The sequence below is a fragment of the Sorex fumeus genome, unplaced genomic scaffold, assembly GCF_029834395.1.
Source record: "Sorex fumeus unplaced genomic scaffold, SorFum_2.1 ptg000213l, whole genome shotgun sequence".
NCBI lineage: Eukaryota > Metazoa > Chordata > Mammalia > Eulipotyphla > Soricidae > Sorex > Sorex fumeus.
Genome location: NW_026606270.1, coordinates 2,242,962 through 2,256,870, shown reverse-complemented (window position 1 = coordinate 2,256,870; position 13,909 = coordinate 2,242,962). Strand labels below are relative to the sequence as shown.

At 52.8% G+C, this 13,909-nt stretch overlaps 1 protein-coding gene across 2 annotated transcripts in view; it reads left to right on the top strand.

The window, feature by feature from the left end:
• The first annotated feature begins 480 nt into the window (after nt 1-480).
• The window catches only part of EYA2 (EYA transcriptional coactivator and phosphatase 2), a 201,012-nt gene continuing 187,583 nt past the window's right edge, over nt 481-13,909 (top strand). The window contains exon 1 of one of the 2 annotated variants that reach the window (XM_056108444.1): nt 481-609. The gene's annotated coding sequence lies outside the window, so the exon portion shown is untranslated. The remainder of the gene's footprint in view (nt 610-13,909) is intronic. The other variant, XM_056108445.1, reaches the window with a different exon arrangement.

Sequence of the window (13,909 nt, the reverse complement as noted above, 5' to 3'; positions counted from 1 at the left end):
CCCAGGAATTCTAAACTTTCTAGAATTGTCTTGATCTTTGATTGTTTGTTTACGGGTCCGGCCTTGGGGGCTCCCGAGTGAATGCCGGCGGTTCCGGGAGGGCAGAAAACTCGTCTGTCTTGTTCCCGTTGAATTTCCCAGGAGCGGGAGATGCTCAGGACGCGGAGCATGGGTGAGTGAGTGAGGAATGAATGAATGGATGGATGAATGAATGAGTGAGTGAGTGAGTGAGTGAGTGGCGCGGAGGGGTGGACGTGCCTTCCCGGCAGCCCCGCGGGCCCCGGTGGCAGGGGGGAGGCGGTGCGGGCTGTCTGAGCCGGGTGGGAGGAGGCCGGCACCGGCCAGAGCGAGCGCGCTGCGAGCGGCCGCGGCGCAGAGAGCAGCGCGCCCCGCGCCCCGCGCCCCGCGCCCCGCGCCCCGCGCCCCGCAGCGCCGCGCCTCGGCGCCCCCACGCGCCCACGCAGCGGCGCGGGGACCGGGCGGGGGCAGAGGGAGGGCCGGGCCGAGGGAGGGGAAGGGGCCGGTCCTGCCCGCGCAGGCGGCGCGGCGGCGGCAGCAGCGTCGGATCCGCGCCCGGCCGCCCCGGGGCCGCCGTCTCCACCGCGCGCGGTGAGTACCGTCGGCCGGGGGTCGTCGCTGGGGGTGGGCGCGCGGGGGCTGCCAGGGCGGCGGGAAAACGAACCGCCGTCCCATTCTAGCTCGGGAAAGTTCCGCTCCCGGCTCCGGGCCTCAGTTTCCCCACTCCCCCACCCCCGCACCCCGTGAGCCGCCTGGCCCCGCGCTCGACTTGGGCAGCCCGGCGCGCGGGACAAGTGCACGGAGCGCGGGCGGTGTAGACACGGCTGGGGGTGGGCTCCGTATTCGCTTCGTTCGATGGCCCGGGTGGTTCGCGCCGACGGGAGCGCCCCTGTCCGGAGACAGACGCACGCCCTCGGCGCTGTTGATGGGGTGACCGAGGGTCCATGACGCTCGGGGGTCCCGGCACGGGTCCCGCCGAGCCCCCCACCCCCCTGCCCGGTGCTGGCCACATTTCCTTGATGAAGTCCGTCTGCGCTCGGCCGGCCAGCTCGGTCCGGGCCCCGGGACTTTGCGCCCGCGCGGGCGCCCCAGGACGCGCGTAACTGAAGTTGGGAGTCGAGAAGTTGCAAAACTTTACATCAGAGGGGTGTTTGGTTTTGTTGTCACGGGACAACGTGGAGAATGGAATTGTTTGGGTGGTTGTTGTTGTTATTGTTATTATTATTATTATTGCTCAGCGATCTGGAAACCAACCGGTACTGGCTTCTTGCATTTATTTCCTGCCCCCCATCTCCCGAATAAGTCGAATAAGTCTTTTACAAGGGATACAAGACAAACTTGAGTGGAAAGCGAGACCGCGCGCACCCCCAAACGCTCAATGCGCATTTCTCAGCTGTTGGAAGGGTAGCGCTTTGGCCCTGACAGGGCTCCTGCTTGGGAGAGAGGAGCCAGCGAACCTGGCCGGGGGCAGCCGCCACCTTCGGCGTTCACAGCCCCCTTTTTAGGAAATCAGACGGAGGCTGCGTTTTTATGGAGACCGTTTTCTTTTCTGCCCCCTTCCCCCGAAATGCACCACAATCTTTAATTCCCTTTCTTTTTTTCCCCTCCTGTAGCGGTGGGGTATAAAATCACTCCCGGTAGAAAGCGCCGGTTCAATCCGAGATACTGGGACTGGGACGTAACAGAGGAGAGCCAGCGGGTTGTTTGCAAGAGCGGGTGGAGGCAGGGGGCTTTGCAAACATCAGGTAAGAATTTGAGGGCTGAATTCTGTTTGAGATAGGGAGAGCAAAGGAAATCACAAACAGTCAACACGGCATTTCAAATCAAATCTGTTCGTTCCAGGAGCTCTTGTTTGCTTGAGTGCATTCTCTCCCGGCAGCCTCTATACTGATCTAACAGTAGCTGCAGTGACTTGTCCTCCAGCCCATTTGAAGAGAGAACAAGAAAGAGAAAAAGCGACACACACACACACACACACACACACACACACACACACACAGAGGGAGAGAGAGAGAGAGAGAGAGAGAGAGAGAGAGAGAGAGAGAGAGAGAGAGAGATCTTAAGAGCAAAAAGCAGAACAAACTGAGAAAGATAAATCCGGGAAAGCCTTACCCAAGACATTTTCCTTTCTTTTTCCTCTCTAGTACCTGAAGCACCTTAAGACTGTACTTCCCCTCATATTCTCAGAGTAGGAATAGTTCGTCAATCATTTCTATAACAGATAAATGACGACTTGAATCTTGCTTTTGACTAAGCATAAAATCGTGGTTTCTATCCCCAAACTCCTGCCCTTTGGAGGAAACTCAAAATTTTTCTATTTTTGACCGGTGCGGCTCGATCGGGAAGGGCCTGAACTTTTTAAAAAGCAATTTCTAGGTCCCACACATCGATAGTGGTTACTTCCTTTTCATAACTTTAGCTTCATCATGTTCTTGACTATTTTATCTTAAAGGATTTGACATTTTCCCTTCGGCTGGAAACCGTTCGCCTCATGGAGTGGCTCCGTCTGTCTCTCTAAATGCATCTATCTTCCTGAATATTAAATAACTCAAGGAAATACAATTTTAAAAAAAAGTGTGACCCCATACTTTGGGATTTAAAAGAAATGATAAAAGATATCCAGATGTTTTCACTGGTTAGATTTTAGAATCTTTTGATTTTTAATGCCTTTTGTGGTGGTATTAAATACTTCATAAAGAGATAGGATTTGTTGTCTTGTTATAGGATTACCGTTTGGCAAAAAAACGCCCAAGACATGCTGTCTCCAATACGTGGCGTTACTTCTGCTTTAAATTGCCTCGAAGAGATTGCAAACCGTGTCCCAGACGGATAAATTGATAAAATGCTCGCTGTGGGAAGAGAATGTAGGGGTCTCCGTGCACAGACTCGCCAGGCGATGAAGTCCATTTTGAATTAGTTTGCTGAGAGCAGAGCAAGCCAGCCCCGGGTGCTTTGTGACAGAGGATAGAAGCCCAGAAAAGGCCATTTGGAGGCATGTTGGGTTCTCCTATGACACAACACCTCCTTGCCTGCAAGGGGGGGAAAATATTGTTTCTTTGCTTTTTTTTCGGCGAACTTTTCCAACGATAATTTGTATGGAGCGAAAGAGACCAAATCACTTGCCCCCAGTGTGGAGGAGGAAGGGACCGTCCCCTTTCTTCCACCAGCTGTTTGGAGGTGCCCTCAGCTGGAATGCCCAGTTTGAAACTAATTAGGCCAGCCATAAACTCCTCGTATAATAAAAATTGCAGGCCTGGTGGTGCCTAAGTGGGGTTCCCAGCCGCTCCCGACAGATAGCCCTCCGGCTGGAGGGAGAAACGGACGGGAATGTGGAGATCTTGTTTATGCGTTTGCCGGCCCGGAGTACCCCAAAAGGCATAGCACGTTCTCGTCTCTCAGGGCTGTGAGCTGGGAGTTGCAGTGGTTGTTCTCGCTGGGCACAGAGCCTAACTGAGGAGATGGTTGGGCGAGAAAGAAAAGCTTCTTGAGAAGGAGAGAGGGGTGGTCCCCGGGCCGAGGGGTGCAGTGTTTGAGCATGAGGGTGGGCGTGGGGGGCGGGATGAGGGGGCCGGAGAAGGCGTCCTCTCACCTGGCTGTTTCTCAGCTGGACTCACCCGACATTCTTGGTTCTCCGGCCTGACAGGAATTCCTTGGGGATCAGGAATTGCTCAACTCAGTGGTTGTTGTTGTTTGTTGTTGTTTTCCCAGAAGGGGGGATTTGTCTACCTGTGGGTCCGCCTTACTGGCTGGGTGTGTGGCGCCGAAGCGCTGGTTCCTCCCTTAACCCCAGAGGCGAAACTCCGACTGTGGCCTGCCTGGGTTTTGAGGGGGCAGAGGAAGGATTCTGCTTGGGAAAGGAGCTGCTGTGCACCCCCCCTCCCCCCCCCCGAAGGAAGCTCTGTGGAGAACTACGCCCAGAGTTGAGAAAATCCAGCCTGTTGACAGCAAACACCAAACACTCCCATAATGCTTTGTTCGCTGGCCCTTCCCTGTGCCCCCTCCCAGTTCCCAGTCTCCCAACAGCTTTCTGAAAGGCCCACCTTCCCCTTCACACACACACACACACACACACACACAAATACATATACATACACACACATACATACACACATACGCACACACCCCACCCAGTTGGTGGCATTTCAAACAGTCCCAAACACACACACACACACACACACACACACACACACATACACACCGTCCTGTTGGTAGCATTTCAAGCAGTCCCAAACACACAAACACACACAGACACACACATACATATACATACACATACACACATACACACACATACATACACACACACACCACCCAGTTGGTAGCATTTCAAACAGTCCCAAACACACACACACACACACACACACACACACCCTGTCCTGTTGGTAGCATTTCAAGCAGTCCCAAACACACAAACACACACAGACACACACATACATATACATACACATACACACATACACACACACATACATACACACACACCACCCAGTTGGTGGCATTTCAGACAGTCCCAAACACACACACACATACACACACATACAACGTCCTGTTGCTGGCGTTTCAAGCAGTCCCAAACACACACAGACACACACACATACACACAGACACACAGACACACACATATACACACCCATGCACACATACACATACACACATGCATACACACATACACACAGACACACACATGAGCGCACACATCCACGCCCAGTTGGTGGCATTTCAGACAGTCCCAAACACACCAAAGGAGGGTTCTGGTGGCAGGACGGGCCCACGGGTGTCTGACTAGTCCCTCTCATCCCAGGAGAAACACCGTCTCAGGCCAGCGGCGCCAGGCCCTGGAAGTGACGGGTTGAGATCTCCTAGTCTGGAAGGGAACCGGCGGGCGACGAGCGAGGGGGCTTCCTGTGGATTTCAAGCCGGGGAGTCTTTGGGGGAAAGAGGACCAAGGAAGGAGCCTCGGGCAGTGACATTGACTTGTGCTACTTTCCCTTTTCTTTCTGCTTCACTCTCATCCTATCGGCCCATCCCATTTCTCTCCCGCACACACTCTCTCCTAACAGCAACGTGATGAAAAGAGCTGCCATCAGGGGCTGGAGCCAGAGTAGAGCGGGAAGGACGCTTGCTTTGCACACAGCCAACCTGGGTTCAATCCCCGGTACCCCATACGGTCTCCTGAGTCAGGAGCGACCCCTGAGCACTGCTGGGTGTGATCCAAAAACAAAAAAGGGAAAGAAAAGCGCTCCCGTTCTCTGAGCGCCTGTCTGCCAGGCGTGCAGCGGGGTCTTGCAGGCCGGCTGAAGTTTGCTTTTGTGTTTCTTGGTTTCCAGCGTCAGGGCTCACACGCCCTGGGTCTCTGTTCTGGCGCACCGGGTCGAGGCAGGCTCAGCGAGGATCGCTCTCTTTGTTGTGGCACTGGAGCACCCCAGTTTCGCTGCTGACAGGATCTCTTTTGGTTTGTGATTTGCAACCTCGTAGCTGCAACGCCTTGAGTGATTGCCCTGAACCATCCCTGGGCACTTGAATGTCGATTTTAGGCGGGAGTTCTCACTGAGGTAGGGCTAATTGGGTTCCGGGTTATGACCCTCCTCCTCATTGTCCTCCCAGCTTTATTATCAAGAAAACTGGTTTCAAGGCCAACGACTCACAAGAGGCGTGAAACCAGGGAAAACTGACTCAAGGCCTCTCCAGCCCCCTGCTGACGGCGCCTTGCCCAGGTGAAAACTTGGCCGGAAGTTGTTCTGCTGTTGTTCCCTTTAGAGTGAGTCCTTGGGTTTGGACGGCTTTCAGTACACGGGGTAAGGCAGGGCTGTAAGGTAAGGCAGAGGGCTTCGGCTGTCCTTGGTCCACACAGAGTCTTTGGAGACAGTTTTTGGGAAGAAAACTCATATTCTAAGTCTTCGGAGGTGCCTGGGTGAGTCACACACCGTAGCAGTTTCTGTGAGGGAAAAGGTTTATTTGCAACAGCTAATTTGATTTGCTCCTGCCATTCTAATGGCCTGCATTCCGTTCCTCAAAAGAGTCAATAAGTTTCGCAGCCACGGGGAGAAGGCAGCCTGTGCTGCCGTGGCCGACCAGCCGACAAGCGTGGGGTGGGATATTGGAGGTCTAGATTATAAACACTCGGAGACGGAAGAATAATTTGGAACAGGTGGTCCCAAGAGTCAGGTAACTGGAACGATTTATCGTTGCCACTTTGAATGATTAAGGAGGCCGGCAGTTGTCTGAATCTGGGACGGCAGGGCCGGGGGTCAGTGGGGGTTCGGGGGGCCCCCCGCATGGGAACACAGCCTGCCAGGATAGATGATTTGGTCTCCGGAAAACGGTGACTACGCCGCCACGGCTGATGCTTCGAGGGAGGGTGCGAAGGTGGCTGTGGCCTGTTCCTCGGACAGGAACCGAGAGGAACAGAATTCCCCGGGAGACGAGTTTCATTCCCAGTTTTGAGAAATCTGCCTGTGGCCAACGGTCTTGGTCTGAAAACGCCAATTTCAACATTTATCTCAAAGCGAACAAAATCTTTCAGAGAGGCTGGAAATTACTTTGTCATGTGGTATGAAGTGTTGTGTCAATAGCGTGGAAAAATGCAAGTGATTTCGATGGTTTTGAGTCCCCTGCCAACCCCCAGCACCCCCCAGACACTCTCTCTACCCTCCACTCCCACTTTGGAGCATTGCGAAAAGCTTCATTTAAAAAAATCTGCATTCTCAGATGTAGTTACCTCTTGCTTACCTCCTCATAGTTGTTCGGAGGTGAATTGATGAGACTGTGAAGTTAAAGAAAAATTCATTTTTAAACAATCAATGTATTCCCCCCCCCCCCCCCACACACACACACATACACACCGTCCGGTGAGAAACTAAAGCATCCAATAGAGAGAATATAATGGCTGTGTGTGTGTGTGTGTGTGTGTGTGTGTAGCGAGGGGGAGGGTTCACCTATACTCAGCGGTGCTCAGGGGCTTACTCCTGGTTGGGTGCTCAGGAATCATTCCTGGTGGTGCTCTGGGGACCCTGTCTGGTGCCAGTGTGTCAGGCAAGCGCCTTATCAGCTGTACTCTCTCTCTCTCTCTCTCTCTGACCCCAGATCCAGTGACTTTTGTCGCTCAGATGAGTGGCATCTGCCCGTTCCCCTTTCTCTTTTAGTCATCTCTCCAGAAGTGTCCTTTCCAACTGAAATGTACCGTGTATTAGCCAAGAGCCATTTTAATTTCGTAAAGCAAAATCCTTCCAGACTCAGCCTCGTCTGTTTCGACCATTATTGTCTGTGTAGCACACATACTTTGGGTTTCATGGTAAGATGTGGGTTTGCCAAGAAAGAAAATTACAGCGAGAAACTATGTTGAAAACATATACACTTCTGTTTAAGAAATGGGAAAAACACGGAAAAAATTCCACATGGTAATTGCTTTAATGTGAGTTTTAAATATCATTGTTTGACTGATGTCAAAAAGTCCCTCTTAGCTAATCCTCACGTAGGCCGTTCCCGGAGCTGTCGCCTTTAGAATGGCAAACGCTTCTCTTTGCTTTGATGATCTTTGAGACTTGGAAAGAGATTTTTTTTTTTTAAGTCCTAGGGGAAACATTCCAAATTTTTCGATGGTATGGGCTGGTTTTTTTTTTTAAAGCTTACTTAGATATCGATTTTATTTTCTTGACCCAAAATAAGAAAACACAGGGAATTCTGAAAAGCTTTTTACAGGCTGCAATTATGAGAAGAGCAGCCAAACCAGCACGGATTAGGTCATGAGCTTGAAGTGCATAAATAAGCCCGATGAAGGTCACCAAAACAGGCCGAAAACCGCCTGCTCTTTCCTCAGCCAAGTCTGAATTCCTACCTACTCCAGTGCCGGAATGGGCGCAGAGAGAGAGAGAGAAAGAGAGAGAGAGAGAGAGAGGGAGAGAGGGAGGGAGGGAGGGAGAGAGAGGGAGAGAGAGGGAGAGAGGGAGAGAAGCACGGAGGAACGATCTCAGTTTAGATCTCGATTTTTGGATTGAAGTGGCTCAGGGCATAGCGGGAGATGGGAGAGGCCGAATTCGCATCTCCTTCCTTCTTGCAGTTGCAGAAAAAAAAACAGGTTCTGAAGTGACTGCATTCTCAGATGTAGTTGACCCCTACTAATCTCCTCATAGTTGTTCGGAGGGGAGCGATAGCACAGCGGTAGGGTGTTTGCCTTGTACGCAGCCAACATGGCCGACCCGAGTTCGATTCCTCCGCCCCTCTCGGAGAGCCCGGCAAGCTACCGAGAGTATTCGATATGCCAGACACAGTAACAACAAAGTCTCCAATGGAGACGTTACTGGGCCCGCTCGAGCAAATCGATGATCAACGGGAGGGCCTTTGCCTTTGTGAAGTTAAAGAAAAATTCAATTTTTAAACAATCAATGTACCCCCGCCCCACACACATACACGTACTGTCCGATGAGAAACTAAGGCATACTCCGAAGCAGACGACGTCCTGGCAGGAGCACCCCCCAGGTGCCTGTTTTTCCTCCTGGTCCCTTTCACTTCGTATCCCTGTCGGGAGTGACTTTATGGCTAAGGTAGCCATTGATTCCTCGCCTTGCCTGGGTCCCGGGACAGACCAGATGAGGCGGCCACTGTCACCCAGAATCCGATTATCTTACCCGGCTGCCGATAGAAATTGCATCTGGGGAGAAAAGCCTCCATTTAGGAGAACAAGAAAGGGGTGTCGGTGCAGACAGGGATTTTTCCCCCCTCTGATTGTGGGGGTGTATTATTTGCCCCCATGAGGACTTTTTAGTTTCAGGCTATTCTAGAAGCATCTGTACTCCAGCGAAGGTCAGACTGCCCTTCTTGATTGTGAAAGGGGGTGGAAGCAATGCTCTTCCCGGAAGTGGGGGAAATGGGGGGTCGTCGGGGGGAACGAGACACAAGTTTCTGCCTTTTGTGGGACAAGCACCGTCAAGGTGATGGTGCCACTCATGTGGCAGAGCAAGTTGTGCCTTGCTGCTGGTGTTGTCAAGGCGGCATTCTGCCCCCATCCAGCCGTGATGTGATGAGGAGGGGAGCCAAGGAGGTGCGTCCCCAGGGGGGCTGCAGTCAGCCCCTGCGCTCCTGAACAGACCACATTCCCTGCAGAAGCCCCGGCAGCAGGGCGGGGGAGGGAGCAAGAATGCCTTCAACCCTGCAGACGGCTGAGATATTCGGGAAGGCTCCACATTCTCCCGTGCCCACAAGAAAGTGATAGAAGCACTCGGGAGAGCCTGGCTTCGTGACAGGCGTTTGTTTCGACGAGGGAGTGAGGGAAGAGATTGGGGGGCTCGGACGTGATGTGGCGGAGAGTGAGAAATTTTTGGCACCCGGGTCCCCTCCGATGTCTTGCTGGGAGCATCTATCTATGAATTGGGTTTGGCAAATGCTGCCTTTTCGGTGACTTGGCTGCCATGTCTTTGAGCTTTTTAAAAAAAATTATTATTATTATTATTCGTTCTTCGTGGACTTTTTTTTTTTTGTCCTTGGAAACACAGAGCTGTTTGGGAGACAGCCCTGTGCTGCAGGGGCACACGCATTGCATGTAGGAGCCCCAGCTTTGATCTCTAGCTCCAGGTCATCCATCAAACTTCATCAGGAGTGATCCCCAAACATGGGGAGAGCCCCCGGACACCAGTGGGTGTGGTCCCCAAAGAAACAAAGAGTGTTCTCTACCTGTTGAACATTCACTGTGCCCACAATGCTAAGTCAGCACTTAGTATTTTTTTTTGCGGGGGGGTCACATCCGGCGATGCACAGGGGTTCCTTCTGGCTCTGCACTCAGGAATGAGTCCTGGTGGTGCTTGGGGGACCATATGGGATGCTGGGAATCGAACCCGGATCTGCCACATGCAAGGCAAACGCCCTCCCCGCTGTGCCATCGCTCCAGCCCCAGCACTTAGTATTTTTAACTCCAAATAACTTTCCATGCAATGTGCTCTCTGTCTATTTCTCTCTCTGTAATCATCATCATTATTTTGTAGATGTGAAAACGGAATCTCAAGGAGGTGAAGTCACTGGCCAAAGGCTCCGTAACAGGCTCAGAGCCAAGACGGAAATCAGTTTTGATTTCTAACTACCTCACGCTCTAACCCGACCCCACTGGTGTGCTAAGAGCTGCCCTTTCCCCGCCCCCCTGGCCGTGCTGGCCCTCCAGATTGTAAAGCCAGTCCCCATTTACTTTCCCCTGGAGACCTTACTGGTTATGGGGTGCAGTGCACAACCCCCGGGACCAGGCACACCTATTGATTCTCACAGACTCTTCCCCCTGTCCTCGCAGGAAGGTATGGAGGTTTGGAAGTTGAAAGCCTTGAAACGGTGACTGTGGCCCTGCATCTAGCCCTGATCTGGTTTTTGGTTTTCATTTTTGGGGGGAGGAAAGAAGGAGGCCACACCCAGCGATGCTCAGGGGTTACTCCTTGCTCTGCACTCAGGAATCACTCCTGGCGGTGCATGGAAGGACCTTATGGGTTTGAACTGGGTCAGCTGCATGAAAGGCAAGCACCCCCCACCGTTCCCCTGTACTCTCTCCAACCCTTGGCGTGTGTGTGTGTGTGTGTGTGTGTGTGTGTGTGTGTGTGTGTTTTACTACTGAGCATGCCTGACCTGCAGAGACTTCACTGGCTTTCTTTGGGGCGGGGGCAGGGAATGCTTCGGGTGGTTGGGCCTCACCAGGACTTATTCTTGGCTCTGTGCTTGGGGATCATTCTAGAACTATACGCAGTACCAGGGATTGACATGTTCACTGCATGTCAGGCGAGCACCTTAACCGCTGTTCTCTCTCTCTCCAGCCCTCTTCAGCGACCTTTCTTGGAAAAAGTTGGCTCACCCTTGAGCTGTTACAATGTGACAAAACAAATATTGTCTGATGCATGCCTAGGACTTGTCCTGGGCTGGTCCCCCAGCCTGTCATCGCTGGAGTGCCTTCTCTGTGCCTGGCGCCCTGCAGGGGGCTGGTGGGGGGGGGTGTCACTAAGGCAGCCAACAGCATGGTCTGTGCTGTGTTCTAAGTGTTGGTCTCATGACCGCGTGTCCTGTGGCTCTGGTCCCCTGGGGCCAGCTTCCCGAGTGTCCTTCCCAGCGCGGCATGGTCTCTTCCTGCCCGGAGCTCCAGAGGGCGGTGGTCTGGATTCTTGCACTTCCCGTTGTTCTAAGCAGCGGGATGGAGAAAGTATTTCTTTTCTCCCCGGTGCCGGGGATGGACGCCAGGAACTCACACATGCGAAGTGAATCTCTGGAGCTCAGCCACACCTCGAGCCCCCTCTGAGCCAGAGAAGCCAGGGCCGCCTCCAAAGGGCAGTGCAGTGACACGTGGGGGTTACTCCCTTCCCTGTTCATGCAGATCCCAGTCAAGCGGGCGGGCCAGGAGATCCTCACAAGAGCGCAGCCTCTGTAGCTGGGAGGCCCGGGTTCAACAACCCCCAGCACCTGCTGGAGCAAACCCAGAGCACAGAGCTGGTATGACAGGCATCATCGGGTGTGCCCCACCACCACCACCACAAGCAAACACAAAAAGAGTGTGAGGGACTAAAGATTTCCCAAATGGAAGTCTTGGTTCAGACTCAGGTACTTAGCGACTCAGAGCAGGAATCCAGGAACCGGCTGGCGTGGGTTCGAGTCTCTGCTCAGTTGCTCTCACTTGGGACAGATTTAGCAGAGACTTCCGCACCTCAGTTTCTTCTTTGGTAGAACAACAGCGTGTTCTCTACTCTGTTGAACCGGGTAGACAGTGCAGCCTCTTCCTCAAAGATGGGCTGTGGAGTTGGACGCGTTTGCCGCTGTAATAACTCCCCAACTCTGCCATAATGATGGCGGTTCCCCCGAGGGAAGGAACTGCAAGGGGAGGGGTGGTGAGGGCAGAGGGGCCCGTTTGATCGTTTGCCTGGCACCGAAATGTGGCATGCCCGGTGAGGTGTCCACACATTTCAGGTCGTGAAACTGTACCCCTCCAACGTACATCGTTTTGGAAGCCAAGGGTACATCAATAAAAGTTTTATGAAAAACTAATGTTTGGAATGGCACGCGGTAGATAGCATGACTTGTTGTTATTATTCCAAATAAGCCGCAGAGCCCGAAGCCAAATGAACTGCTCTCGGAGTCTCAGTTTCCCTGCTGTAAAATAGGCATGCTGCTAGCCGTAACCACCAGCCTGGTGCCAAAGCGCCACTGGGAAGCTTCCAAGGAGGCAGCGTATGTAGGGGGGTTGCCTGCTGTCCACAGGGAGCGAGGTGTTTAGAGAGTGGTATTCCTCAATAGGTTGGTTATTTTTTTTTTTGGGCAGGGTGAGGGGAGGGTGGGAGTGTGGGGGATAACTGTGGATGTTCAAAAATTATTCCCTGTTAGTGAATGGAAACAGCAATGTTCGAGTGCCGGCTGCTGTGATTGTCCTGAGGGCCATCAGGAACTGCATCAGTTTGTGAGTTGAGTTTCCCCCAGTATCGATAAGCTCTTAGTGGTGGTGAACAGCGTCGACCTTGAACTTGGAAGAGACAGGTCTGACCCAGCATCTGCCACGTACTTCAGACACCCCCTTGGCCACTGACAGGACCCCCAGGCCCCCGTACAGGTAGAGTAGGGCTGTTCCTTGGCGCTGAAGAGGGGACATGCTTCAAGCTCTGAACAGGGTGTTTGGCACATAGTAAGTGTTCAATAAATGGGAGCTTGTATGATTAGCGCCCCACTTTTTGTTCCACCACCCCCCACCCCGCTCCAGGAAAGCACTGAACATGAGTCGATTTTAATTTGAAAATAAAAAGAACACCTTTTAAAACTGCTAGATTTAACATAATAATTCATTAGACAAAATTAAAAGTATTCTATTAAAGCCAGACTTTGGGCTCGGGCCAAATTTTCATAACCCGAACTTAAAGGCCAGCGGGTCCCCCAGCCACAATGGGGACGTTGTGGCCTAATCAGAGCCCCAAGGTGGTATTGGAGCAGCCTTTGAAAAGTGTGCTCCAGGGGCAGGAGCGATAGCATAGCAGGTAGGGTGTTTGCCTTGCACGCAGCTGACCTGGGTTCGACTCCCCACATCCTAGATGGTTCCCTGAGCACAGTCGGGAGTCATTCCTGCGTGCAGAGCCAGGAGTAACCCCTGGGAACCTCTGGGTTTTGCCCAAAAAGAGAAAGAAAGAAGAGAGAACTAGAAAGAAAAAGAAAAGAGGGGGAGGGAGAAAGGATGGAAGGATGGAAGGAAGAAAGGAAGGATGGAAGGAAGTGCTCTCCCCTGTGAAAATAAAAGAGAAATACTGGGAAAGGGAAAAATGTGGGTTTCTTGCTGACCCCCAACAAGTCTTCATGACTTTGCAAAGAAAAACAAAGGATTTCTCCTTTCTCTCCTGATGCCCACCCCTGCCAAAGACATGCAGCCCCTCCACAGCCCACCAGGACGTACCTGATGTCCTTGCTCTGAGCCCCCCAGACTGTGTTCCCGTCCGCACCAGGTTTTACAGAGAGTGGAGTAGGTCTCAGAGAGATGGGACTTGGGGACCCTGCCGGGCCACTGCTCCTCTGGGCCTCGGTTACTCCGAGCACAAATATAATATCCCCTGCAATGGGTTCCTGTGAGAGATGGCAGGAGCTCTCCGACTCTGCTGATGTTCCAATTTGTGCTGGGACATTGCATCCGAAAACCTCCTTAGGCTCCTGGCACTTGGAAGAACTTGAGGGTAAGGTGTGTCTCCAGCGGTCAGATTGAGGGGGTGAAGGGCGGTCAGGAGTGGGGAGATGTGGCTTCAGAACATCTCACAGGGGAAACTGTGTGCCAGGCACTTAGACAAAACTCAGTGAATCCTCTCAAGCCAAGCAAAACACGCACGTCCATTTAACTAACGGGGAAACTGAGGCACAGCAGGCCAGGTGGCTGCCCGGTAATCTTCCGGTCAGGGTCAGTCTGAGCCCA